Raw genomic sequence first — 26,568 nt, 5'->3', positions numbered from 1 at the left:
TTGCAAAAAAGTTTAAGCTCCAGATGAAAAGGAATAGATAAGTATTTTGCGGCATAAAAATAAACTGCCTGTTAAGTATGATCTCTTAAGGAGTATAAAATTTCTATAAGCTGGTATACATGTTGCATGTGGCTCAAAGACTATCCTTCATTTTCCACCAGTCTGGCAGTCTGGTTTTTAACTGGCTGTTCCAGGGCCATAAACTCTCAGAGGGAAACTCTCTGTAATTTGATATGGAATTTCATGATTTAGAGGCCCATGGCAGGATTGATGGAAAGGGAGTTTTCTCAATTCAGAGCTCCTATAGGGAGATCAAAGCTCATTATCTGAATCTTGGACTAGTTTATTTTACAAAGCCAGAAACTAGCATAAGCTTTGTTAACTCCTTCAATTTTATTCTTTGGGTGAAGAATTCTAAACACTTTCCAGTAATGTATATTAAATGCCACTGGATGGAGGAAAAGAAAAGCTGAGTACATCCAATATGTTGGAGGACAAATAGTGGGAAATCAAAAGTTAGAAGATTAGCCTAGTTTTTCATAGAGACAATCCTTCAAGCTTTCCCAGGAAATAAAAGGCTTCCAGTGAGGGGAAACAATAGACCTGAACAGCAGGAGTATTTAGGATGGGAGCCAGTGAGCAAGAGTCACTAACAGAGAGTGGTAATTTGGAATGAATTGCTGTTTTGTGTTGTGAAGCACCAGGACACAGCTGGTGTACTGGCTAACCTGAGGATCTGTAGTGACTGCATTGAAATGGTAATGAAGTTTTTATTTTATGATTGCAGATGTTTGTAGATTATTGTTATTAAGCTTATTAGAGTAACAGTACAAATATGAGATTTTTGTTTACTTGGTATCTTATTTATAAGAGCTTTGTTAAAGTCTTTTTAACCCAAGTCAAGAAAATAAAAGGCATGCAGTAACCAAAATGTGGTAAACCATCAGGCAATCCTTTGTGTGTGTGTGTGTGTGTGTGTGTGTGTGCGTGTGTGTGTGTATGTGTGTGTAGGGCTCTCCTACATTTGAGGCAAATCTGAAAGTTTCCATGATTGTTGTGCCTTAAGTAACATTGTCAAGTGATCTGCTCAAAGGTAAAACACACAATCATTATATTAACAGTGTTTAATATCAGTGGTCTGGAGTTGGACTGCCTAGCCAACTATGCCATGTACAAACTGTGTAATGTTAGTTACTTGACTTCTTTATGTCTCAATTTCCTCCTATGTAAAACCGGGGTTAAAAAAATGCTACCCCTTTCATAAAGTCATTGTGAAGATTCAATGAGATTATCTGAATAGAGCCTTGGCAATTAATGTTCACTGTTACCTAAAAGGGTCTTTAATGTGGAAGAAAGTTTAAGCACGTTATTCAAAAGGCTTGACACAAAGAAATTCATTGCGAACTCTATTGTCTTGCAGAGTGTTCTGCTTAATCAAGTAATCCAAAGTATACATACATGTTTTATGTGAATAACTAGTTTTAGAAGCAATGAAATAAATAATATTTAGTTGTTTTATTGTTAGGCATAGATGATCTCCTTTTAATAATTTAGAAACTGCTGAAGAACCTTGAAATCTCTCAAGAAATTGTCATCAGTGACTACCAAGTAGTATCATAAGATATATTGACAAAAGTGTTGGAGATTCCAGCTATAAAACTCCCAAATGATTTTGCTTTCGTTATGGTTCTTTTCCTAGCTGGCCAGAAGGACACAATAAATACATAGGAAGAGAAATGAGCATTCACTAGGGAATTCAATTTCTAACTTGACAGAACAATTTCCTTAGGTTGAAAAATTCAAAATCCCCCAAAATAACCCATATGTAAAAATAAAGTCATTATCATTATACATTTCAAAATGAAAATAACTACTAGTTGGCCAATTAAAGTGAAACCTCTTTCGTATTGACTGTTCACCAATTCCTTCCAGTGTTGTGATGCTGATGATTTAGTACCAATTTGAGAAACTAATGAAGAATCCTGTGATTCAATGAAATATATTTGGAGTCTACTCATAAATTTTCAATAAGTTGAAAACTAATAAAAATGTTCAAATAGGTGTATATTTTCTGGAGTTTTCTAACAAAATTCAATTGAAATTTGTTCATAGTCAGTGGTTACAGAGTAACAGCTTAAGATATTTTAAGGGTTTATTTTAAGTACTATAGTATAGAGTTTGTAAAATTATATATTCACCTCAATGTATTGATAACCTATTTCATTAACCCAAGGTACCCACTTTGAGTTATGACTTTGGAAGTAATAAAAAAAAAACACTATGTAAATTATAAAGCACTAACTTGGAGTAGGGTGAATGTCAGGGAATTGGGAAGCCAATAAATTTAAATACCTCTAAATTCAAAAATGATTCACTTCAGATAAGTTCCATTCTCTAGTAGATATTTTTCCCAAGTGGAATTTGTAGATTTAAAAATGATGTAAGCCTGGAGCTGCCAAGGATCAACACATAAGGAAAGATTGTGTGAGAATGAAACTAACTCAGAGGAAAGCTGAGCCCAAGAGACTGAGGGAGACAGGCCCTGGTGACATCATTTGAGGCCTCAGAATTCAACCATGCCTGGGCTTCTTAGTTCTATGAGCCAGTAAGCTCTCTTTATGGCCTTTGCCTGTCAGAGCTGGATTTCTGTCACTTAAAAACAGAGAGAGCCCTGACTTATACAGAGACTGTGGTCAGAAATTTTGAGGAAATGCTTCAAACTTTATCTCTCTTGCAGATTCTTATTGTGCACTAACTTATTAAAAGATCTGGGAAAATCCACTGGAAGGAAACTTGTTTATCTTTGTTGACCACTGTTTTCAGTCTTGGTTGATGATGGAACCTCCTTTCACCCAACACCTATGAACATATTTGGGAGTGGGATACTCATCTAGGGCATGGTGGAAAGAGAATTGTCAAAAAATATGTGCTGATCACTCCTGTTTGACTCCAGCAGCATTCCAGAGGAAGAAAGCCATTAAGTGAAGTAGTCTCCTGTTTATTAGATGAGCAAGTCTAAATGAGTAGGGAGCTGAGGTTCATCCTCCTTTGCATCCTATTTCCCCACTGCACAAGGGCAGGATGGTGGACAACTACCATCTGTTTAAATGGCAAATTCTAAAGTGCTTACTATAACTTGCCGGTCCTTCACTCTGCCATGTTCTAATATGTCAGTGGTTTTTCCTGACTTCATTTCTCTCTTAGTCTGTTGGTGCTGCCATAACAAAATGTCTGATATTGGGTAATCTATAAGGAACATAATTTTTTTTCATGGATCCACAGCCTGGAAAGTCTAAAATCAAGGCACTGACAGGTTCAGTGTCTGGTGAGGGCCTGGTCTCTGCTTCCAAAATGGCACCTTGAACACTGTTCTCACATGGCAGAGCCCTCATGACCTAATCACCTACTAATGGCCTCACCTCTTAAGATTGTTGCATTGGAGATTAACTTTCAAACTGAATTTTGGAAGTGACACAAACACTCAAACTATAGCATGCTGCCCCTCATCCCCCAAAATTCATGTTATTCTCACATAAAAAATAAATTCATTCTATCTTAATAACCCCAAAAGTCTTAACTCATTCCAGCATAAACTTTAAGTCTAAGTCTAACATCTAATCTAAATATCACCTAAATCATATATAGGTGAGATTCAAGGTATGACTCATCCTGAGATAAATTGTTCTCAAGCTGTGAACCTGTGAAATCAAACAAGTTATATGATTCCAAAATATAATGGTAGGACAGGTACAAAACAGATATTATTTCCATCTCTGAAGGGAGAAGTAAGAAAGAAGAAACGGGTAATACGTCCCAAGTAAGTCTAACACCCAACAGGCAAATAACATTAAATCTTGAGGCCTGAAAACAACCTTCTTTGACCACATCCTGTGAGGCTTGTGTCCCCAAGACTCTAGGGGACCCCACCCCCATGGCTCTTCTGAGTGCAGCCTATGCAATAGCTCACATATGTTTGAGTCAAATGCCTTCAGCTCTCCCAGGCTGAAACAGCATTCTGGAGGCTCTACTGTTTTAAGATCTCAGAGATCTTAAACAATAAGATTCCCCACTCCCATGACTCTGCTGGTCATGGTCCTAGCAGGACATCCTGTGAGAATTTGTCCCCAAGACTCTAGGGAACTCCACCCTCATGGCTCTTCTGAGTGCAGCCAGAGTATCCCACTCCCAAATACGTTCACAGGTATTGGGTGACAGGAGACCCCATCATCAACCAAGATTGAAAACTGTGGTCAACAAAGATAAACAAGTTTCCTTACAGTGGATTTTCCCAAATCTTTTAAAAAGTTAGTGCACAATAAGAATCTGCAAAAGACAGATTCTAGTTTGTGCTATAGATAAATAGTTTGAAGCATTTCCCCAAAATTTCTGACCACATAAACAAATGATATAAAATTTACATAGTAATCTGATTTTTAAAGGAAGGGATTCTTTAATAATTTCTTATTTATTTTCGTTCTGAGAGTAAAAATCAGCATACTCATCACTTATATAATATAAACTTGAGAAGAGCTCTTCATGAATTCCCCATTCAATTATTTTATCTTTAAATAAAAGGTGAATCGTGTTAAGTATTTTAATCAGCTGTTTGGAAAGCCATCAAAAATAAATTTCTCCCTTTATGAGTAACATGGAAAATAAGCGCTGACACACGATAATCCTAAAGATTACTGCTATTCAACAGCCTTGTGTACTTCACTTCTTGGGTGTTTAATAAATACTTGCTGCCTGATTAACTTTAAGGAATAGAAAGATTCTCTAACTAGTGTGAACATCAGAAGTGATTGTCACAAACCCTGTGTTCTGCTTTTATTCCCTTTCATTTTTTTTTCTTATGTCTGCTAGAATAAGAAATAAAAAAAAATAGAGAAGCTCATGTTTGGAAAAAATATGAGTACTTAACATGGATATGAACAAATTATTACCAAACTGCATGTAGCATGAGTATATAATATTGAGTCAAAATTAATGTAACAGAACTTAAAACTGGTCAAAAATTCACTGTATCTCCTAGAATCTGGAGAATCGGTCAGATTTTACTAATATTTTGAACATGTAACCATATTTGAGTAATATTGCTTTCATTAGAAATTTTTTCTTTAACCTAAAATGCATGCTAAATTTTTTCTGAACCCTAAGTATGCTTCTATTATCTACAAGATAATTTTTACCACACTTAATTCAGTCAATGGGTATTTATTGAACACCCCCTATCTGCCAGGTACTGTGTCTCCCATGAAAAAAACACACATGTCCTAGCCCTTATAAAACTTGTATACTGGTAAACGGTCTCAGATTGTATAATATAAACCATTGGCAAAATGGAGTTCTGCTTTCAGAAAAAAGTGTACTTTATAGCAAACTTGGCTAAAACACAAATATTCCAGTAAATAGGGCATAACTGCCTGTGCTGTTTTAGAGCCACAATTCTGAAACCAAACACAGACTTTGAGTGAAGTAGAGCTTAGTTCAAATTAGGCTCTGCTCCTTTTTGGATTCATGACTCTATCTATAAAATCAGATTAATAACCCTAAATTCACAGGCATAATGTGAAAATTACGTGGAATTTGTACAAGGAAGATTAAGTAGTAAGCCCCTCAAAAGTGACAGCTCTTGATACTGCGACTACTTCTGCTTATATCTTACTTTGTAAATCAGAAGTTTGAATTGAAACCAGAAAACCCTCAATGCTTGTAGAGGGCATGTCCTGGTACATTTACATATATCCGGAATTTTTTATTTAAATATCCTTGTTCATAAAGCCTTTCTAATTACAAAAGCCACTGTTTTTCCTTTTAACACTCTTATATAGTCTTAGAATAGTGCAGTACTTTTCAAACTTAACAACTTCTGGACCTTAAATTGAAGAGTACTGCATTGTACATATTTGAACCAATGACTTTCACTAAGTGTGAGTGTGTGTGTAAGTTTGTGAGGGTGGAAGACACTTCAGTGCTTCCTTCCCAGGATTATTAATGTGAATTAACTATTAACTGATCAGTAAGTAAGATGATGCAGTGAGTGAGAGTCAAGTTGAAACTGGACTGACTTCCAAGGTTATATCCTAATACCAGTAATTGCTTTGTAACTCTTAGGAAAATCCCTAATTTGACTTATTTTCATTCATTTTAAAAACCATAATCAATTATAAGTTATGTTTCAATCCATTCCAGTTGAGTTTTCTTTTCTTTTCTTTTTTTGAGACAGAGTCTTGCTCTGTCGCGTAGGCTGGAGTGCAGTGGTGCCATCACTGCTCACTGCAACCTCCGCCTCCCGGGTTCTCGAACTCCTGACCTCAAGTGATCTGCCTGCCTCTGCTTCCCTAAGTGCTGCAGTTGAGTTTTCTTACCACTTCTAAGTAACACGCATAGAAACTTGCTTCTCCTTCACCAAATGTTTGAAGAGGACATTTAGAAACTGTTACTCCTTGATAGAAGTAGAAGGATCACTTCAAATTAGAGTTGGAGAGAGTCTGATTTACAGAATGACGTCTTAAAGCATTTAAAATGAAGATTATTTGGCAATTATCTAGGAAAGATTAAATATGTGGTAATAGTTTTATTAGTGTTTGCATTACAGGATTTACTGCTGTTTGTGTATTTGGTCACATGTTCCTTTTTTCCAATCAAATATTTGTGTTTTAATATGACAAAAAGTGATCAATTATAAATTTGATAAAATAAAATTTCCAAAATGAATTCTAACATTTCCTTCCTATGAATAAGTACTTGATAAATCTATAAAATCACATATAAAGACCTATTTCCAAACAATAGGATTTCTTTTTCCATTACATATGATGATACGCCTGGCCAGAGCAGCCACATGTCATTGTTTATTCATTTATGCAAGATTTACATTTCATAGATGTCCATGAGCCCTTTTATCCTTAAGTAAACAGTTTTATAAAAAGATGTATTACTTGTAAGTCTATATCATGAAAAGAACTTTTTCCTTTTTTGATCTGGCCTCCTCCTACCCTCACTTCCGTCATTTAAAAAAAAATTTAAAAAGAAAGGGTCAGAGGAAATAGCTGGGGTTGGAAGGAGCCTAAAAGAATAAAAAAGCAGCTTATCCAGCAGCTGGTGGTTGCTTATTTAACATAGAAGTGACCAGACTCTTTCTAGATGTTTTCCTCCCATACACTATCTATAAACTTATGAAAAACTTAGAATATATAACACTTATTATAGATAACACTTATAATAATAAATATAAGTACGCGCTTTATATGTGACAGATATGATTACTGTCTATGAGGATCTCTCAGTGTTTTGCAGGTCTTTATTTTTTAAATAAATAATCTTTAAAAACATTCCTGCAAAAAGAGCATAAGTCAGATATCTCAATTTTTAAAGGCTAGGGTAAAAAGTAAACATGAAGAGGCTAAGTCAAGGAAAATGCTCATGAAAATTCAGCTCTGGCATAGAATGCTGGTGTGTGTGTGTGTCCATGTGCACATGCATGCATATGAATGTGTCTCCATTTCTGTCTTTGCATGTCTATGTCTTAGGGTTTTTCTGTTTCTATGTCTCTCTAACTGGATCTCCTCTCTTACTTGCTTTATCAATCAATCTTTGGCAAAGCTGATTTTCCTTTATCTTGTCTGGAACATATGAATTGTCCTATTATAGTTTATCTTACACAAACCGTAAGTTTCAACCCTTGCCCTAAATCTTGGTGTCTGCTCCACTAAAATATGGTAAATGTGGGTGAATACATGTGAAACAACACATTTGAGGATTCAAAATGCCCTGATACATGTGGAGAAGGGAGTTGGGGAAGCAATGCCTGATGAATAGGAGAGAGGGGTTGCAGATATGTGGTGGATATTTTTATATGGAGAACGTGATCATAATCCTATAACTTCCATCATGACCAAGGTAAAGGTATGGTACTGCCCCCTTAACTGCTACACAGTCAACAAACTCCTACTGGGCATAGATGGGAGGCAAAAACAAATGAGGCCATGCTCTACCCTCTTGAATTTACCATTTTTAAAATGTAAACATGCCCAATTGTAAAGTGAAATACGTTACAGTGAACCACAAGGTTTTTTTTCAGAAGCTCTGGGAGTATGGAAGAAAGACTGGTCATATTCATTCATATATGTAATTTATCTTCCCCCCTTTAGGCTGCCTTAAAGTTCAGTTTAATCTGATATCATCTTTACAAAATTTCAGGTAAGGAAGGGCAACAAGGAAGATCATAAAATATAATTTGTGCCAAATTATTTTTATATCCTCAACTCTGCCCCCCCCACCACCACCATTTGAAGGCTTCTTGTTCTGTTATGTAAGGACAATCTTAGGCTTGCTCCCCAAGCCCCAAAACTGTCATTAGTAATTGTAATGGTAGACTGAGCCAAAAGTGTCATAGTTACATCCTTCTCAACAAACACCCTAACAAGTCTTTTTGCCTCTGAATAACAGCAACAAAGACAAACCCCAGCTACCTAGGTCTGTGGGTTGGTAGTTCCCATCTTCAAGTCATTCTTTAATTGAAAATATATTTTTGATTTGTTAGAAAGAAAAATGACTGGCAAAGTTTATCAGGAATATATTAGCATAAAATGTCAATTCTTAATTTGTAAGCAATAATGTGGAAAATGGCAGATCATTAATTCCTGATTTGGTCAGTAATCAAAAGCTAGGAGACATTCTGAAATGCCTACTAGTGGATCTTAGGCAATTAAAACATCTCCCAATGTTCCTAGAATATTTTCACTCAGACTCCTGAATATGTCAAACTGGTTGGCAATATGCCAAAGTCAGAATAGATCCGTACCAATAAAGCACTTGGGAACCAAGATAGGGTTTCTTAGAGAGTAAAGATACCAATCTGGTATTGTACAACTAGCAAGAGATAAATTGCAGCCAAAGGAAAGAGAATTTTATCAGCTCCTGCAAAGTGAGGTACCAAGGTTGATATGGATAACTTTGCTTTTATTCCGTTTCCAAAGAAGCTACTTTTTCAATGCCAGTTTTTCAGTCTTTTGGCTACATTTCTAATTCTGAATGTTCACAGAGGATTCAAAAAAGTATGTTATCTACAGAAATACCAAAAAAAGATATAAAGGATTTGTTTCTAGTAAAAAGTTTAGTAAGTGGTCAACTTGATATCATAAGATGCAATAAATTATCATGACCTTAAATTTTCAAGCACCAAGTAGATTTTTCCCCTAACCAATATAAAAATTAATTGTTATTCTATAAATTCCTCTTAAATTTCAACAGTGCTCATTGTGGCACAGTGAGAAGGCACTCCTTGTTATTGACAATAAAATCATCCTGAAAACTGCAATCATGTGACAGTCTTACACTATTCTACCCATGTGTGAGAACCACATATTTATATGCAGCATACCTCTTCTTCAGAGTCATCAGTCTAAATGAACTACAAGGAAAAGAAATTCACAATATGAGTAAAGCAAAACATACCTCCACCCCACCCCCCCACCCACACACATGCAACTGATTTGGGCCTGACAAGAACTTAAGGTGGGCCTGACAAGAAAAGTAATTTTCATACTTTTGAGTATTTTACCAAAAAAGTACCTTGAATCCATTTGCAGCATTATAAATGGGTCTATGAAGAACATTACATATTCATTGATCATTATATATTTTTCCCTTTTTCAAATTGGCCTAATGACCAAAATCTCATAGGCTCAATCATTGAATAGTCTGTGCTCTCTCAATGGTTTTCAACTTACACAAATGGGTAAAAACTCAGTGTAGCACTGGTGTTACCAGCTTCAATAACAATATCACTGCTGGCATTTACTTACAGCCTTTTATGTGCCTGGAACCATGTTAAGTATTTTATACACATGATCTCAATTAGTCACTCAACAATTCAGTGTGCCTAGTACTGTATAATAATTGCATCCATTCTCCAGATGAGAAAACTGAGGCTTCAAGAAATTCACTAATTCCCCCAAGATCACAGGGTAAGAGGCAGAGCAAGCATCAAGCGCACAGGTCTGTGTGATACCAAAAGATCATGCTCTGAGCTCCCAATTCTCGAAATGCCCATTTCCAACTTGAAAACAGGTGCTGGACTATTGTAGGGCACTCTACATGAACTATATGTGAAAATCAAGATGTATTAATGTATTTGTAGACTTTCTTCAGTGGAAAGGTTTTATTTATTTATGTAATATACCCTATTTTGTCTTGAAGATAAAACAGATTTGAAACAAAAATAGAAAGCAGTTGTTCAGAAAACCAATCCAGCAAAAACAGAAAATGTCTGAACCAGAGTTACACTGGCCGCCCTGAATGCCTGTCACTCTACACCTTCTTCCTTCCCAGGGCCTAATGGGAAAGCATTAAGCTGACCTAAACTCCAAGTTTCCTGGGGTTTGGCAGGCTTTCTCTTATTGAGGGTTGGTATGACCACACAAGCAGTCTAAACAGCTGCTCTGGGACCAGGCCACTCAGGGTGTGGTCATTTAGCCTGGCGTGGGTGGTAAAAGTGCACTGACCACAGGACCATGTTCCTGTAATGGCCCTTTCAGAATCCAGGTGGTCAAGGGAAGTCTCTGCGTTCCCCCCCAACCCCCTCAAATGCTTTGCTTAATCCAGAAGAGTTGAGTGGATAGAGGGAACCTTCCACTCCAAGCAGAAGAACAAGTTGAGGAGCCAAAATTCCTTGCCATCTGGGGGCATGCCAGGCTTCCAAGCAGCCATGCACCAGTTTGCAGGAGCACTTGGGTATTAAACCGACCTGTCAATACACCATGTCAGCCTTCATCCCACTGATGTGACTAAGCTGGGAACTTGCTCTGCTGTGGGGGTGGGCCTGTCCTTTTCATTCCTCTAAGGATTTCCTGTGAGTTGAAGGATCACGAGGAGCTGCCAGAATGAGCGTGTGCAGATGGCAGTAAGGTTTCACCTCAGCAAAGAACTAGCACTTTTGTTTTTTCTCAGGAGCGACAAGTCAAAAGCTGGCTATTAACACAGGGGGCCCACTGGGGGAGTCCAGAAGAAAAGCATATTGGCATTCGCATTAGGCATTAAAGAATCCACAGAGATGTTAGAAAACCCAGAGGGAAATAGAAGTCAGAGAAGTTTCCCTACTTACACACTAATGATGTTTATCTGCACAGGAGACTGCTTCTGTGCTAGTACTTCACATACAATTTAGAGGCTATTAAAATTTAATTTAAGATAATTCATTGTAAGTGTATTTTCTATTGGAAGTTTCAGAATAGTAACTCAAACATTTCAGAAATCTCTGTTTTTACTTACACTGTGTTTTGCCCTCACCACTGAATAAAAAGCTCAGGTATAGTCGCCCACCCGAAATAATTGACTCCTCCCTCCAACCTTGCTTCTGAATATTCAAACACAGCTGTGGGAGTGAAGTGAGAGGCAGAAAACCTGACAGTGAAGAAAATCTCTCTGTTTTACATAAACTCAGGCACTTTGGCGGTTAGGAGGTGTGTTTTCCAGAGTGTTAGACACACTTCTTCAGTCCTAATTGAGAATGTTGTTATCAGCATCCTGTAATTGCAAATGCCAAATTTAAATATCAATTTTAATTAAACAGGAGCGAACAAAGAAAAAATTCAAAAGCACCCTGATAGGTAAAGTTTCAATTTCCTAGATTATCTACATCAATGTATATGGATAGCTATCTAGGTCCGTATCTGGATATTACATAATCAACATGAAGTAATGGAATAAATATAAACATTAGAATCTAGGCCCTATCATTTCATATGACATTGGACAAATCATTTATGCATTCTATGCCTCAGGACCCCATCTGAAAAATGAGGGAAAATTATACCTAGGTATTACAGCATAATAGAAAATGTAATCTACCATCATTTTGTAAACTTCATGAGAACAAGGAATCCAAGTTTTTTGTGTCTTTCGTTAATCCTGATCTGACTCCACCTTCATTCCCACCATATTAAACCAAATGTTTAAGGGTGAATTCTTTTGACTTAAAATCATGCTATAGGTTTATGTTCAGATATTCTTACACATTTCCACTATGAATTATCTTTGACTACTTCCTTTCTCTTAATCACCTTATCAGATCCATTAGCAAGTACTGTTAATTCAACCTCTAGAACTTATTTCAAAACCATCCATCCACTTCTGTGTACCTCCACTGCCACCATCTAATCCAAGCCATGATCTCCTAAATGGACTCCTGCGACAGCCTCCTAACTGGTCTTCTCTCCCATTTCACCGCACCTTTACAGTCCATTGCTGGATCTCTAGTCTTGTCTTGTACCATTTTCCCTTTTGCCCACCCTCCAACCATCCAGACCTCCTTTCTGTTCCTCACTTATCAAGTTCATTCTGGTCTCAAATCTTCATGCTTATTATTAGCTCTTTCTGGAAATGCTTTTACCCCAGCTCTTGTGTGGATGGCTCTCATACATGTACTAGGTCTTGGCTCAACCGTACCTGGTCAGAAAGGTTTTTCCTGATTACTGCATTTTCTCTACTATGTTTCATTATAGTCCTTATGTATTTGCTAACTTACTTAATCTAGACTAAAATCTGGCCCCACCATTTGCTAGCTATGGGAACTTGGGCAAGTACTTAACCACTCTTATCCTCAATATCTTCACCTGTAAGATAAAGGTTATAATAATATCAGTCTCACAGAGTTGTGATGAATAAATGAGATATCATGTGGAAAGAGTTCTGAACATTACCTAAATATGTAATTACTTAATATTAACTGTTTTATTATCTTATTGTTATTTTCATCTGTTGAAATACAGGTTCTTAAAGGCAGGGACTGCATCTGTTTTTATTTATCACTGTATTGTTACTTCCTAGAACTGTGCTGGTGCTAAGTCATCAATAAATGTTAGCTAAATTAATAAATTATATCTGAACAGGCAACATACATTTCTGCTGAAAAGGCACTCGTAAATACACATGCAAATTTAAACAAATATAGGTTAATTTGCTGTAACTCATGACATAAGAAAGAAAAGAAAAATTGTTATCTGACCACTTCTCACCAACTCTTCCACCACTAACGTGGCCAAGCCACTGGGATTACTTTAGTAGCTTCCTAATAGATCTTCCTTCTACTGTCACCTCCGTACAATCTATTCTCTACACAAAAGTCAGAGTAATCATATCAACACATCAGATTGAGTCATTCTTTTGCTTAACAACCTTCAGTGACTCTCCATCACACTTGGAAGAGAGTTCAAACTCCTTCCATGGCATAAGGCTTACATGATCTAGCTCCTGCCTGACTCTTCAAACTCATCTTCTACCATACTGTTTCCTGGTACCACCTTTCTGCATGCCTGACTCCTTCTCCACCAGTTCCACTCATGTTGCTCCAGTTAGGAAGGAAGTAGAATGTTTAAATCAAACAGAAATTAATATAAAATTGCACATCAAGTAGAACAGACATAGCAAAAAATATAGTAAGAGATGTACAGATAAGAAAGCAAACAAAATGAATAGGAATAAAGATCAAAGAAGTATTTGACAGGCCAGACATGGTGGTTCACGCCTTTAATCCCACCACTTTGGTAGGCCAAGGAAGGCAGATCACCAGAGGTCAGGAGTTCAAGACCAGCCTAGCCAAGATGGAAAAACCCCATCTCGACTAAAAATACAAAAATTAGCCGGACATGGTGGTGGATGCCTGTAATCCCAGCTGCTTGGGAGGCTGGGACAGGAAAATCACTTGAATCCGGGAGGCAGAGGTTACAGTGAACTGAGATCACGCCATTGCACTCCAGCCTGGGTGACAAGAGCAAGACTCTGTCTCAAAAAAAAAAAAAAAAAAAAAGTATTCGACAAAAAACAGAACTGAAAGACTGACAAAGAAGATCCAATATTTGCATACAGGGAGTACCCAAAAAGGAAAATACAACATTTTAACAAACAAATATTTAAAGTTACAATTTAAGAAAATTTTCTTAAAATATAGATTTGAATTTCTGTATCACAGAGATACACTGTGCTAGGACAGAAAAAAACTGACCCAAAATAATCAGTAGTCATATACTAATAAAATTACTTAATGCTTAAAATAAAGAATTAGACAACTAGGCAGAAATGTCAAGTTACTTATAAAGAAAGGAAATCATATTGGAATCAGGTTTTTTCACAGCAATTATCAATACCAGAAATGTAAAGCAATGTTTACAAAATATTCCCTGAAGAAAGGATGAATCAAGAATTCTATACCCAGCCAAACTGTTCCTCAGGAATAAAAATTACAGATGATTTTAAATACACAAGAATTTGTGGAATACTGTTCTCATGGACACTTCTCAAGGAAACGACTTGAAGAAAAACTTTTGCCAATCAATAAACAACTAGGGAAGCTGTGGCAAAATGACTGCTAGTGATTATTGAAAATATGTAACTGTACAATTAAGACTAATGCAAAGTGCAGTTTATGATGAAGGAATATAGTGTAAATTTTATGTGCCTGACAAGGAGCACTCAACTTATAAAAAATTGGAGAAAAATGTGAGTAGAATGGAAAGCTCTTTCGTCTGCAATAGCCAGGAGTCAAATGCTATTATTTAAAACTGACTTATAATCATTATAACTTTAGAAAACAATAAGAAAGATAATTAACTAAAATTGGGGAAAGAAAGAGAAATGAGGAAAGAATAGTAAACAAACCACCTTTATCATTGTTCATTAAAGGAAACTAATGGATAATATCTGAAGATTAGGAATAATGGTATTATATAAAGACATAATTATAAAAATACTAAAATAAAAATGTAAACCTCCCCAAATACCAGGAAAACTCCATGCTAAATACAATAAGCAGGCAAAGCAAACAGACCATGTAGTAACAGATGTTTTAAAAGTTATAAACCAGAAACATAGTATGAATTAATATAAAAGAACAAAGACCAACATTTCTGTCATACCAGTAAATGCAAGTTGCCTTGATTTATCTATCTAAAGGAAAACATTTACACATTGAATCATGAAGCAAAACCCAACTGTATGTCAAACACAAAGGAAAATCTAAGATAAAGTGATTCACAAGGGCTGAAAATAAAAGGATGGTCATGTATCTACAAAACAAAAACAATAATATAAAGCAGAAGTCAATCTTTATGCCAGACCGTGTGAAATTCAGAACAAATAGTATTAAATAAAACAAAGAATAGCACTTGATAATGCCAAAGTGTGCAATTCATAGTGAAGATATAATGATTAAATTAGCACCAAATAATATAGAAATGACATTCATAGAGCAAAAATTACAGGAGGTATAAGGAGAAGTAAATACAATCACACTAATCTTGGGAGACTTTGGTTCATCTGTCTGGTACACAACTTATCAGGTGGACAAAAAGTAAATAAAGCTAGAATGACTTAAGTATCAGAATTGATATAATACAAATGATTAATATATTATAAACCCTATAACCTGAAAATAGAGAATACACTATCCTTTCAAAGACTGGCCCAATTAAAATCTTTCATAAATTCTAAAAAGTATAATCATGTAAATAATATTATTTGATCACACTAACTAGAGACTAATTATACTATAAATAATAATGTAAATATTCTAAATAATGTATTAGCAAACTGAATTTAGGAGCTCATTAAAAACAACCACCACAACATTATCACCAAATGGAGTCATAACTGTTCATATTAGGAACTTTATTAATGTAGTTCATCATATTGACAGATCTAAAGAAAACACCGTAAGATCTGTCCATAAGTGCTGAAAAAGCATTGGAGAAAATTCATCACGTTTTTCTGATACAATAAATAAATAAAACAATAAAGAAAATATTTACTGAAATAGTATAGACAGAGGCTATGTGATCATGATTAAATGTATCTTTTTCCATTCAAAGCCATCAGACTTTTATGGCTAATATTCACTAATACTACTACTATTTAACATTGTGCTAGAGCTACTAGTCAACACAATTACCCAAGAGAAAGAGATTACAGATATATATGTATATATATATTTATTTATTTTATATTTTATGTAAATGAAACATATGAATAAAAGTTTCACTAATTGTAGATTACATGGTAGTATAACTGAAAGATTCCAGAAGTTTTACTAGTAACTACTGCAAACAGTAATAGAATTCAGTAAAATAATCAAGCACAAAATCAATGTACAAAAATCAATAGTTGTCATATCATCAAACGTCAGAGTATTTAATGAAATGATTCCATATATAATAGCAACAGAAAAGAAAAAAATACATAAACGTTATCAAGAAAATGTAAGTTCTATTAAAAATGAAACTTAAAATACTACTGAAGGCCACAAAATAGCCTTTCTACAAATAGACCATGTTATTGGTTATGAACACTCAATATTGTGAATGTGTCCATTCTCCTTAAATTAATTTTTAATTGAACATAATCTCAGTGAAAATCCTACAGTTTTAAGCTACATCATCTGATGCTAAATTTAATAAGAAAAATAAACATAGAAGAGGGACTAGTACTAAAGGTTATAAAAATAGTTTTAAAAGCCTAAATACAGTATCATACTGGTTCATTAGCCAAATAGAAAGCCCAGAAGTGTACCCAGATAATTCAGGAATTAAGTGTATAAAAAAGACACCATCTCTGATCATTGGGAAAAAGTAGGACTAGTGAATAAGTGGTCTAGGGATAAGTGAAGTAATATCCATGTCTTTCCTCATTTGCCATAATAAATTCCAAATATATCACAGATGGAAATGTTTTTAAGTGCAACAATAAAAAAAGAAGAAGAAAACTTGGAAGTTTTCATTATAAATCTTAAGAAGGTTTGTCTAAACTTTTATGACTCAAAATTCCAAAGTCATAAGTTGATGTTAATACATTTTGTCATTTGAAAAATCAAATATTTTCATGAAAAAAAGCATTGTAAACAAAGCTTTAAAAAGAAAAACTGAGAGAAATATTTGCAACTCATATCACAAACAAAAGGCTAGACTCCCTAATATTAAAAATTGGTAAGACCCATTCAGAACATAGAAAAGGAAATAAAATTACTCCTAAATAAATAACAAGATAATCGACTTCACTCTTTAAAAAAAGAAAAGTAAATTGAAACCACAAATGAATATAATTTTTGACCTCTCATTTGGCAAAAATCCAAAGCTAGCTAACATAATCTGTTGATAGGACTCTGAGGGGAAAAGTATTTTCTGATGTATTGCTGATTGGAGTATAAATAGGCAATGTGCTAATATCTTTACCAATTACAAATGCATATACTTCTCAGCCTAGAAATTTCACTGCTAGCAAACCCCAGACATACATAAGGAATATGTGAAATATTGTATGTACAAGATTACTCATTGCAATGAAAAATTTGGAAATATCCTAATGTCCACCAATATATATCTAGCTAAATAGTGTATATCCATGTCATACACTTGTAGGTGGTTATTAAATACTGAATGCAGAAAGTCTCCATATACGGAAATTGAGTGGTATCCAAGTTATCGTAAATGAAAATAGTGTAACTAAGTGAAACAGTATAGAATAGTGTTTGTTAAGTGAAAAGAGTGTGTATAGTATGTAATCTTTTGAGTAGGAAGAAAATTATATATATATATATATATTTGCTTGTATATGCATAAAGAAATTCTAGAATACTACTCAAGGACTCAATAATAGCTGTTACCTATAGAGTTAGAACTAGGGGCTGAGTTAGGAAGACATTTGGATGTAAACAACACTTTTCATTGTATAACATCTTATGGGTTTTTGAACCACAATAATGTCTTAGCTATTAAAAATTAAATTTAAAATATATAAATAAAAAAGAAACAATTTGTTATGAAGCTAATACTGGTTTGTGACTTTTTCATTTTTCTTAAGTTTATGCATTATTTAATATATCTAATAAAATTTTGAAGGCCTTAGTTGAGTCTACGTCTCACTCTACATCATTTCCTTTTTAATAAAATTGTACATTTGCATAATCCTCAACATTTCTAACAGAAAATTACACAGGAAGGCCCAACCATAAAACTGATGACTTTTCAACAGCAAATGGTTTCATTTAAAATAATTTGCCAAGAGTGTATAGTTTCCTGGCCATTTTTTCTGATTGGTAGAATTCTTAGGATAAAAGAATTTTTTTAGAAAAAGCCTTTTTTAGAGCAGTTTTAGTTTTGCAGCAAAATTGAGCAAAAGGTACAGAGATTTTCCATATAACCCCTGTCCCCTACTTTCATAGCCTCCCCCATAAATCAACTTGCCCTGCCAGGGTAATAAATTTGTTATAATTGGTGAACCTACATTGACACATCATTATCACTCAAAGTCCATAGCATACGTTAGGGTTCAATCTTGGTGTTGTACATTGCATGAACTGGACACATGTATAATGACATATATCCACCATTGCAGTGTTAAACAAAGTAGTTGCACTGTTCTAAAAAATCCTCTGTGCCCTGCCTATTCATCTCTCCTTTCCTGCTAACCCCTGACAACCACTAATCTTTTTTCTGTCTCCAGGGTGTTGCCTTTTCCAGGATGTCATATAGTTGTAATCCTACAGTATGTACCCTTTCCAGATTGGTTTCTTTCACTTAGTAACATACATTTAAGGTTCCTCCATATCTTTTGATGGCATGAGAGCTTATTTCTTTCAGTGCTGAATGATATTCCATTGCCTGGATGTACCACAGTTTATTTATCCATTCACCTACTGAAGGACATCTTGGTTGCTTCCAAATTCTGACAATTATGAATAAATCTGCTATAAACATCCGTGTTCAGGTTTTGTTTGGACATAAGTTTTCAAGTCCCTTGGGCAAATACCAAGGAGCACAATTCAGCAATTTTGCTCCTTGGTATCTAAACCTGTATGAGTATGTTTAGTTTTCTAAGAAACTGCCAAACTGTCTTTCAAAGTGGCTGTACCATTTTATGTTTCCACCAGCAATGATGAAGAGTCCTTGCCGCTTTACACCCTCGCCAGCATTTGGTGCTGTAAGTGTTCTGAATTTTGGCCACTCTAATAGGTGTGTAGAGGTGTTTCATCGTTTCAATTTGCACAGTCAAAGTGTTTTTAATAACAAACAAAAATGCACTTAGAGCACAAATACTGACAATAAGTATCAAAGGCAGTTAAATCAATAGTTATAAAAAGATTTCAGTGTTGTGACATGCTATTTAATACTTAATTGATCACTTCATAGGTGTATTAAATGTAATAAACTCCCTCATATCTGTGTATTAAAAGTAATAAACACCATTTATCACTCACTCATCCCAAAGTCTTTCAGGAAATTTGACTGGAAACAGTAAGAGGTAGTCAATTCCTCCTGTTCCCATCTCCACATGCATGGCCATCCAGACTGCAGATTAAGCAGTTCTCCCACATTCTCCTTCTCTCATGAGTCAGCCAACCAATGGAGCCACTTCAGCTCCCATGTCATAGAGCTCTGTCAAAGATCAGAACCGGCCTTATCTCCTGATAAAAATCAGAAATAACCCAAACAAGATACTCTTATTTTTATCATTATATCTCTACATTTAATTAATTTAGAAAATAATATTCAGATAGGTTAAAAAAAAATACTTCTGAGGCAAAAATAAAGAAAGCTGTGAAGATTTAGCTATAGGCATTCAAGTTTATGTAACAATTGCAATACAAATAGTTTGTTTAGCCAAATAATGCCTCTCCATGTTTCAAAAGTCACCTGCAAAACAGTCCAGGAAAGCAATCAAGGACTAAATAATCAGTGGCCATGGTGAGCACCACAAATGCAAAGGGAGTAGAAACACACACTTGCTTTTGATTCAGCTTAAATTTCAGCCTGAACTTGAGTAGCATCATTGCTGACACAACACATTAATAACAAGAGGAGCGTTTCCTGTTCTTCTTTTTACAAAGCTTTGTAACCTTGGTTTCTGGGTCTCCTTGTTTTGGAAAAAGAAAAAAAATCACTTCCTGATGACTTTTCTGCTGAAGAAAAATCTGACTAAAAAATAATTAAGAAAATAAACACACTTTACATAAAGATATGTGATACCTTTTTATTGTTTTTACTTCATCTTAAAATCTGACCAAACACTATTGTTTTTCTCTCTGTAAGTATGCACAAGAAAAAAAACTAAAACACACCGCTTTCTGGGTGCTGCTAATAGGTGTTCAGTATCACAAAGATCGAACAAACCACATAATTGTGACAATTACTATGGCAACTAACAAAATTTTCAAATCAAAATACCCACTCTCAAGGCCGCCCACACAGAGCTCTTAGAGCTAGCATCCACTTCCACTTCAATGTACAGTGTGCAAATTTGGAAGGCCCTGCCATCTTGTAACCACAGTGAAGAAAACTGCCTACGTTTACTCTGCTACTTTATTTTCAATTGACTGTTTCGTATGTCAGACAGCATCTCTTGCAGCACTCCATTCAAAAATGGAGACCAAAGAGTCGGCTGCCCAGTCTGTAGAAAACTGCACATAGAGCCTGAAGCAGACATGGTACTAAATTAGCAATACCATCCATATGTTTTCTCCTCTGGGCATTCAGAGTCACGAAAATAAGTTCCCCAAAAATAACTCTTCTATCACATAGTGTATCTTCTTTCCTCTCGTGAATCAGATCGTCATTTTAGTCTGTCTGATTTAATTTTCTAAAACCAACTCCCTCATATCTGAGACAGCCTTTCCTCAAATAAATGCCACACAGGAAAGCTGATATGTAATAAAATTGTAAATGGATCTGTTTAAATTTGGTTGGAATGTTCTGTTTTGTTTTGAGAGACAACAGAACTTTAGGAATCTTTCAGCTCACTGTCATGTGCTGATGAGGAAAGCCTCAGGATAGAGATCAAGGCCTCTTGGAAAAAGCTGAAAAGATGGGGAAAGTGTAAAGAACAATCCATGTCTTGCCAACACACCCTCCTAATTGGGGAAAAAGAAGTCACTGGACAGAATCCTGCTCTGCTCAGCAAACATCACTGTGTCACTTTCTCTTCCTGCTTCTGCTTCGGCAGAAACAGGAACTCTTAAGGCAAGAAAGCCAGAGGAAGTGACCTGTATTTTCTTGGCGAGACAGACACACAAGCAAATTGAGGTTTCTTCTGCTACGACACATGAAGTTAGGTGAATCCACTGTTGAGTTGGAAATTGTTCTAACTGGCAGCAAAGACATCATTGTAATAATAACAATTAACAACCCGACATTCACTGGTGCTTACAATGTACCAGCCATTGTTAAAAGTGCTTTACAGAGACAAATTCATTTAATCCTTATGTTCAGTGTAGCCCTGTCATCCCATTTTACAGATAAGAAAACTAAGGCACAGAGTGTTAAGCAACCAGTGAGGTATAGAGTGGAGCCAGTATTTAAATTGAAACAGCCTGTTACAGACTATTAAACCTGAGAAGTTTTTAGGTGTCTGGAAAAGTGTACAATGTTTTATCTTGAAATTTGTTGGCTTTCAAAATCTGTACACACACACACACACACACACACACACACCCCCGAAAAAATTGCAATGTGATGTTTGATGTGACCAGTGTTTAATGAGAAAATATTTCTATATTTGCAGAAAATGTAACTTGTGTATGCCTCAGACTAGGACATAAGAACTACTCACCCCCTACACCCCAACCAACCTATGGCAGAACAACTCTGTGGCTGGAGCTGCATTTTAAAAAGTGAGTAAGCCTAAAGTTGTTGAGAAAGGAGCATGCAGTAAACAATGGCAAAATACAATCAACTCAATTATTTGTGATTTATAACTGGGAGCTCAGGTCATTCAAACAGCTGCTTGAGTCAATAATTCCAACTTTCTGTCCATGAAAACTTTTTGTATTCATTTTCTTTTACTGCTGGAACAGATTACTATAAACTTTGTAGCATAAAATAACACAAATTGAGTATCCTATAGTTCACTAGGTCAGCAATCTAGCATGGGTCTCATCAAGAGGCTGTAGGCTGCATTTCTTCCTGAAGATTCTAGGGGAGAATTCATTTCCTGCTCATTTGGGTTATTTGCAGCTTACTTCTTTGTAGAGGTAGGCCTGAAGTCCCTGTCTTCTTGCTTCCTGTAAACTGAGGCTCATTCCCAGCTTCTAGAGGCCACCACTTTGCTTGGCAAGTAAACTTCTTGCTCCATCTTCAAATCCAGCAAAGTCAGGTTGATTCCCTCAAATCTCTCCACCTTCTTCTTCCGTCTCATCTCTCTGACCCAACTGAGAAACGCTCTTTTCTTCTAAGAGATCATGTGATTACATTGGTCCCACACCGTTAATCCAAGATGCTCTCCTGATCTCCAAGTCTACTCCTTTAATCACTGTACATCTGCAAAGCTCCTTTGCCGTGTAAGGTGACATGTTCACAGTCCTACACAGTTCCACATACTTATGTCTCCAGAGATTAGGACATGCATATCTTTGGAGTATCATTATTCTGACTCCACACTTGTGAATAAGAAGCCAATTCAAAGATTTTCTTTCTCTTTTTCTCTTTAGCAGCTTTATGGAGGTATAATTGATTTAAAGTTGATCCTTGAATAGTATGGGTTTGAACTGTAAGGATCAACTTATATGTGAATTTCTTCCTCCTCTGCCACCCCTGAGACAGCAAGACCAGCCCCTCCTCTTTCTCCTCCTCTTCAGCCTACCCAATGTGATGACAAGAATGAAGACCTTTATGATGAGCCACTTCTACTTAAGAGTAAACAGGCCAGGCGCAGTGGCCCATGCCTGTAATCCCAGCACTTTGGGAGGCCAAGGTGGGTGGATCACCTGAGGTCAGGAGTTCAAGACCAGCCTGGCATACTTGGTGGAACTCTGACTCAACTAAAAATACAAAAATTAGCCAGGCATGGTGCTGGGCGCCTGTAATCTAAAATTACAAAAATACAAAAATTAGCCGGGCACGGTGGTGGGCGCCTGTAATCCTAGCTACTAGGGAGGCTAGGCAGAAGAATTGCTTAAACCCAGGAGGCAGAGGTTGCAGTGAGCGAAAATCACACCACTGCACTCCAGCCTGAGCTACAGAGCGAGACAACTCTGTCTCAAAAAACAACAACAAAAAAAGGAGTAAATATATTTCTCTTCCTTATGATTTTCTTAATAACTTTTTCTTTTATCTAATTCACTTCAATGTGATAATACAGCATATGATACCTATAACATACAAAATATGTGTTAATAGACTTTACATTATTTGTAAGGCTCGCAGTCAACAGCAGGCTGTTAGTAGTTATGTTTTTGGAGAGTTACAAGTTGTATACAGATTTTTGACGGCACAGTGGGTCAGCACCCCTAACCCTTGAGTTGTTCAAGGGTTAACTGCACGTTAAACTATATATCTTTTTTAAAAGTATCATTTTAAGGGTTTTGACATATGTACAGAGTATACACCCATAAAGCTATCAGCTCAGTCAAAATAATGAATATACATCATCCCTAAAAGTTTCTTCATGCCTCTTGGTAATCTGTCCCTCCCTTCCTCACCCCATCCCCAGACAACAGCTAATCTGCTTTCTTCATTATAGATGATTATACATTTTCTGGAGTTTCAAATAAATGGAAATACACAATATATACTCTCTTTGTGTTTGTTTGGTCTGGCTTCTTTTGCTCAATTAAAAAAAGTAATTATTTTAAGATTCAGCCATATCATGGCATGAATCAATAATGCTATACAACCCAGTTATTCTATTTCTAGGATACTACTCTTTTTTTGTTTCTATCTGGAACAATGTGTTAGGAAGAGAAAAGAGACTAAGAACAATTATAGGTTTTCTGACCTTCTATTGCAGCCAAAAGTCCCAGAGACAGATACAAACCTCCAGAGAACTTAGACATTTGAAATCCATGACACTCAGACAATGTCTTATTACATCAGTTGGGTTTTGCTGTGTAAGAAACTACACCCAAAACTGGGTGTCTCAAAATAATAGTCATTGTTCTGTGAATCAATAATTTGGGCAGAACTTTGCTGGGCAGTTCTTCTGCTAGAATTGGCAAGGCTTACCCATGCAGCTGCAGTCAGTGAGTAGATCAGCTAGGGAGTGATTCAACATCTCACTCAATGTTTGGTGGCTGGTACTGTTAGTTGTTGTTGGCTGCCAGCAGTGTAACAGAGATGACTGGCCACAGGTCTCCAGCAAATTGCTCCAAGTTTATATTTACCTGGTTGCAGTCACAAGTCTCCCAAAAGCAGCAAGAGCAGGCAAGCCCCAATACACAATCACATTTCAAGCTTCTGTTTGTATCACATTTGCTAATGGCCCATTGATCACAATAAAGTCACATCGCCAAGCCCAGTACAAAGGGTGAGGAAATAAACTCCACCTCTTGATGGGAGTAGCTGCAAAGAAATATTGCAAAGGGACAGGCAAACAGGTAGAAGATTTTATAACTATATCTGCAGTTTGCCACATTTTTCTCTCTTCTTCCTTCATTAACTTCACTTTTTCACTACCCATTCATGCCTCAAGCCACACCTCTGATCCAATTTCTTTACTCATCACTCAACAGAATCTATTCTATTCTCTCCCAAATTACTAATGACCTCCTTGTTTCTGGCTAAGTCCAGGGGACCTTTTTCTCTCATTGTCTCATTTGGAGTCTCAGTATCACTTGACACAATCTTCTCCATTGACTTTGACAGTACTACTCTTTTCCTTCTTTTCCTCTTAGCTATTTCTTCACAGTCTCCCGCATAGAAAAAGTGGGTAGCAGGGCACCTAGCACAAAATATGCATTTAAAATTGATTTGTTGAAAAAATAATTAAGTGAATAAATTAATGAACAAATAAAATGGGATTATGTTCTCCCCACTGATTAAACGTTGGAGTTTGTAAAGCTTCAGTTACTACCTATGTGCTAACAACTTCCAATTACATGTCTCCAGCCCAGATCTCTTTTCTGCACTCAGGCATATGTTTGCAACCTCTGAATAGACTCTTCTCACTGACACTTCAAACTCAACCTATCTGAATCTGATCTCATTAACCTCACTTCCAGATCTGCTTTTCTTTCAAATTCTTTCACAATCTGCACAGTCACCAAAGCCAAAAATTTGAGTGTCATTCTAGGCTCCTTCCTATGTGGCACCAAGTCTTACTGCTTTATCATTATGTTTTGTTTCATTTTGAGACAGGGTCTCACACTGCATCTAGATTGGAGTACAGTGGTATGTACTGCAGCCTCCACCTTGTGAACTCAAGCAATCCTCCTACCTCAGGCTCCTGAGTAGCTGAGACTACAGGCATGAGCCACCACAACGAGTTAATTTTTTAATTTTTGTTATGGAAGGACGAGATCTCACTATTTTGCTCAGGCTGATCTCAAACTCCTTCTGCCTTGGCCTCCCAACGTGCTAGGCTTTAATTTTTTTTTTTTTAATTTGCTGCCTTCTCTCCAGCCACATTGTTTCTACTCCTCTTGTTTAAATCCTCATTTAAACAAGGCATAGATGCCTACAACCTCCGCCTAACTCAGTGCAAAATCCGAAAAGGCAGGAATCATCAGAGTTGCTTGTTCAAAACATAGATTACCCAACCTGCTCCAAGTCATCTGAGTCAGCATCGACTGCAAAGGGGTCTGGGGATCTGCATATTTTAAAAGCACCCCAGACGAGTCTGGTTATCAGGCAATTTTTGGAAACACTGTCCTTATTTGCCTCCCTGCCTCCAAGAGTTGCCTGCCATCATGCACTCCACTCTCCACACTGTTGCCAGACTGACCTGTTTAAAATGCAAATATAATCTTTTCACTTCTTTGCTTAAAATATTTCCAGAGTTCTTCATGGTGTCTAGGAAAATAACCACATTCCTTACCAAAGCCTTCAAGTCTCTCCAGCCTTATCTTTTGATGCTCCTCAGTCATGGACCCTGCGTTCTATTCTTTACTGTCTTCTAAATGCAGCATGCATGCCATTTCAAGCTATTGCACCAGCCGTACCTGCTACCCAAGACACTCGCCATCCTCCCCCTGTATTTATTCATCACACACTTATGTAACACTTAAGTGAGACACACTCTTCCAAGTACTTTGGAAATATCAACTCATTTATTCATCCTTACAAACCTGGGAGAGGTAAGTGGTAGGTACTATTGTTACCCCCACTCATAGAGAAATTGAGGAATCTGAGGTTGAAGAATTGAGAAATTGAGGTTGAAATTGAAGAACTGAGAAATTGAGGTTGGGAACCTTGCCTGGGGTCATGCATAGTTACTGGAAAAAACAAGACTTGAGCCCAGAGAGCCTGGCTGTAGAATCCATGCATTTAGCAACCATGTTCTAGTGCCTCTCCTTCATCTGGCTAAACCCATTCTTTTTCAAATCTCAGCTCAGCAATTAATACTTCCCAGAAGCCTTCTTCGATTTCCCAGTCTGAATTGGCATTTTGAATGGGCTTATTTTTGTCATGGCACTTACAGTACTGTAGAGTAAAAAAAAGAAAGAAAAAAGTTCATTTTCTTCTCTGACAAACTAGACCAAGTTTCTTTTCTTTCTTTCTTTCTTTTTTTTGAGACAGAGTTTCACTCTTCTCACCCAGGCTGGCCTGCAATGGTGTGATCTCGGCTCACTGCAACCTCCACCTCCTGGGT

The 26,568-nt window shown here is 36.4% G+C and overlaps 1 long non-coding RNA gene across 1 annotated transcript in view; it reads right to left on the bottom strand.

The window, feature by feature from the left end:
- Positions 1-25,844, bottom strand: part of LOC134759471 (uncharacterized) — a 166,114-nt gene extending 140,270 nt beyond the window's left edge. The window contains exon 1 of the long non-coding RNA XR_010135693.1: positions 25,795-25,844. This is a non-coding gene — a long non-coding RNA (uncharacterized LOC134759471). The remainder of the gene's footprint in view (positions 1-25,794) is intronic.
- Between the last annotated feature and the right edge of the window lie 724 nt (positions 25,845-26,568).

The sequence above is a fragment of the Pongo abelii genome, chromosome 10 (assembly GCF_028885655.2).
Source record: "Pongo abelii isolate AG06213 chromosome 10, NHGRI_mPonAbe1-v2.0_pri, whole genome shotgun sequence".
NCBI classification, from domain to species: domain Eukaryota; kingdom Metazoa; phylum Chordata; class Mammalia; order Primates; family Hominidae; genus Pongo; species Pongo abelii.
The sequence above is the reverse complement of the archived record's forward strand: the minus strand, read 5'-3'. Positions and strand labels throughout refer to the sequence as shown.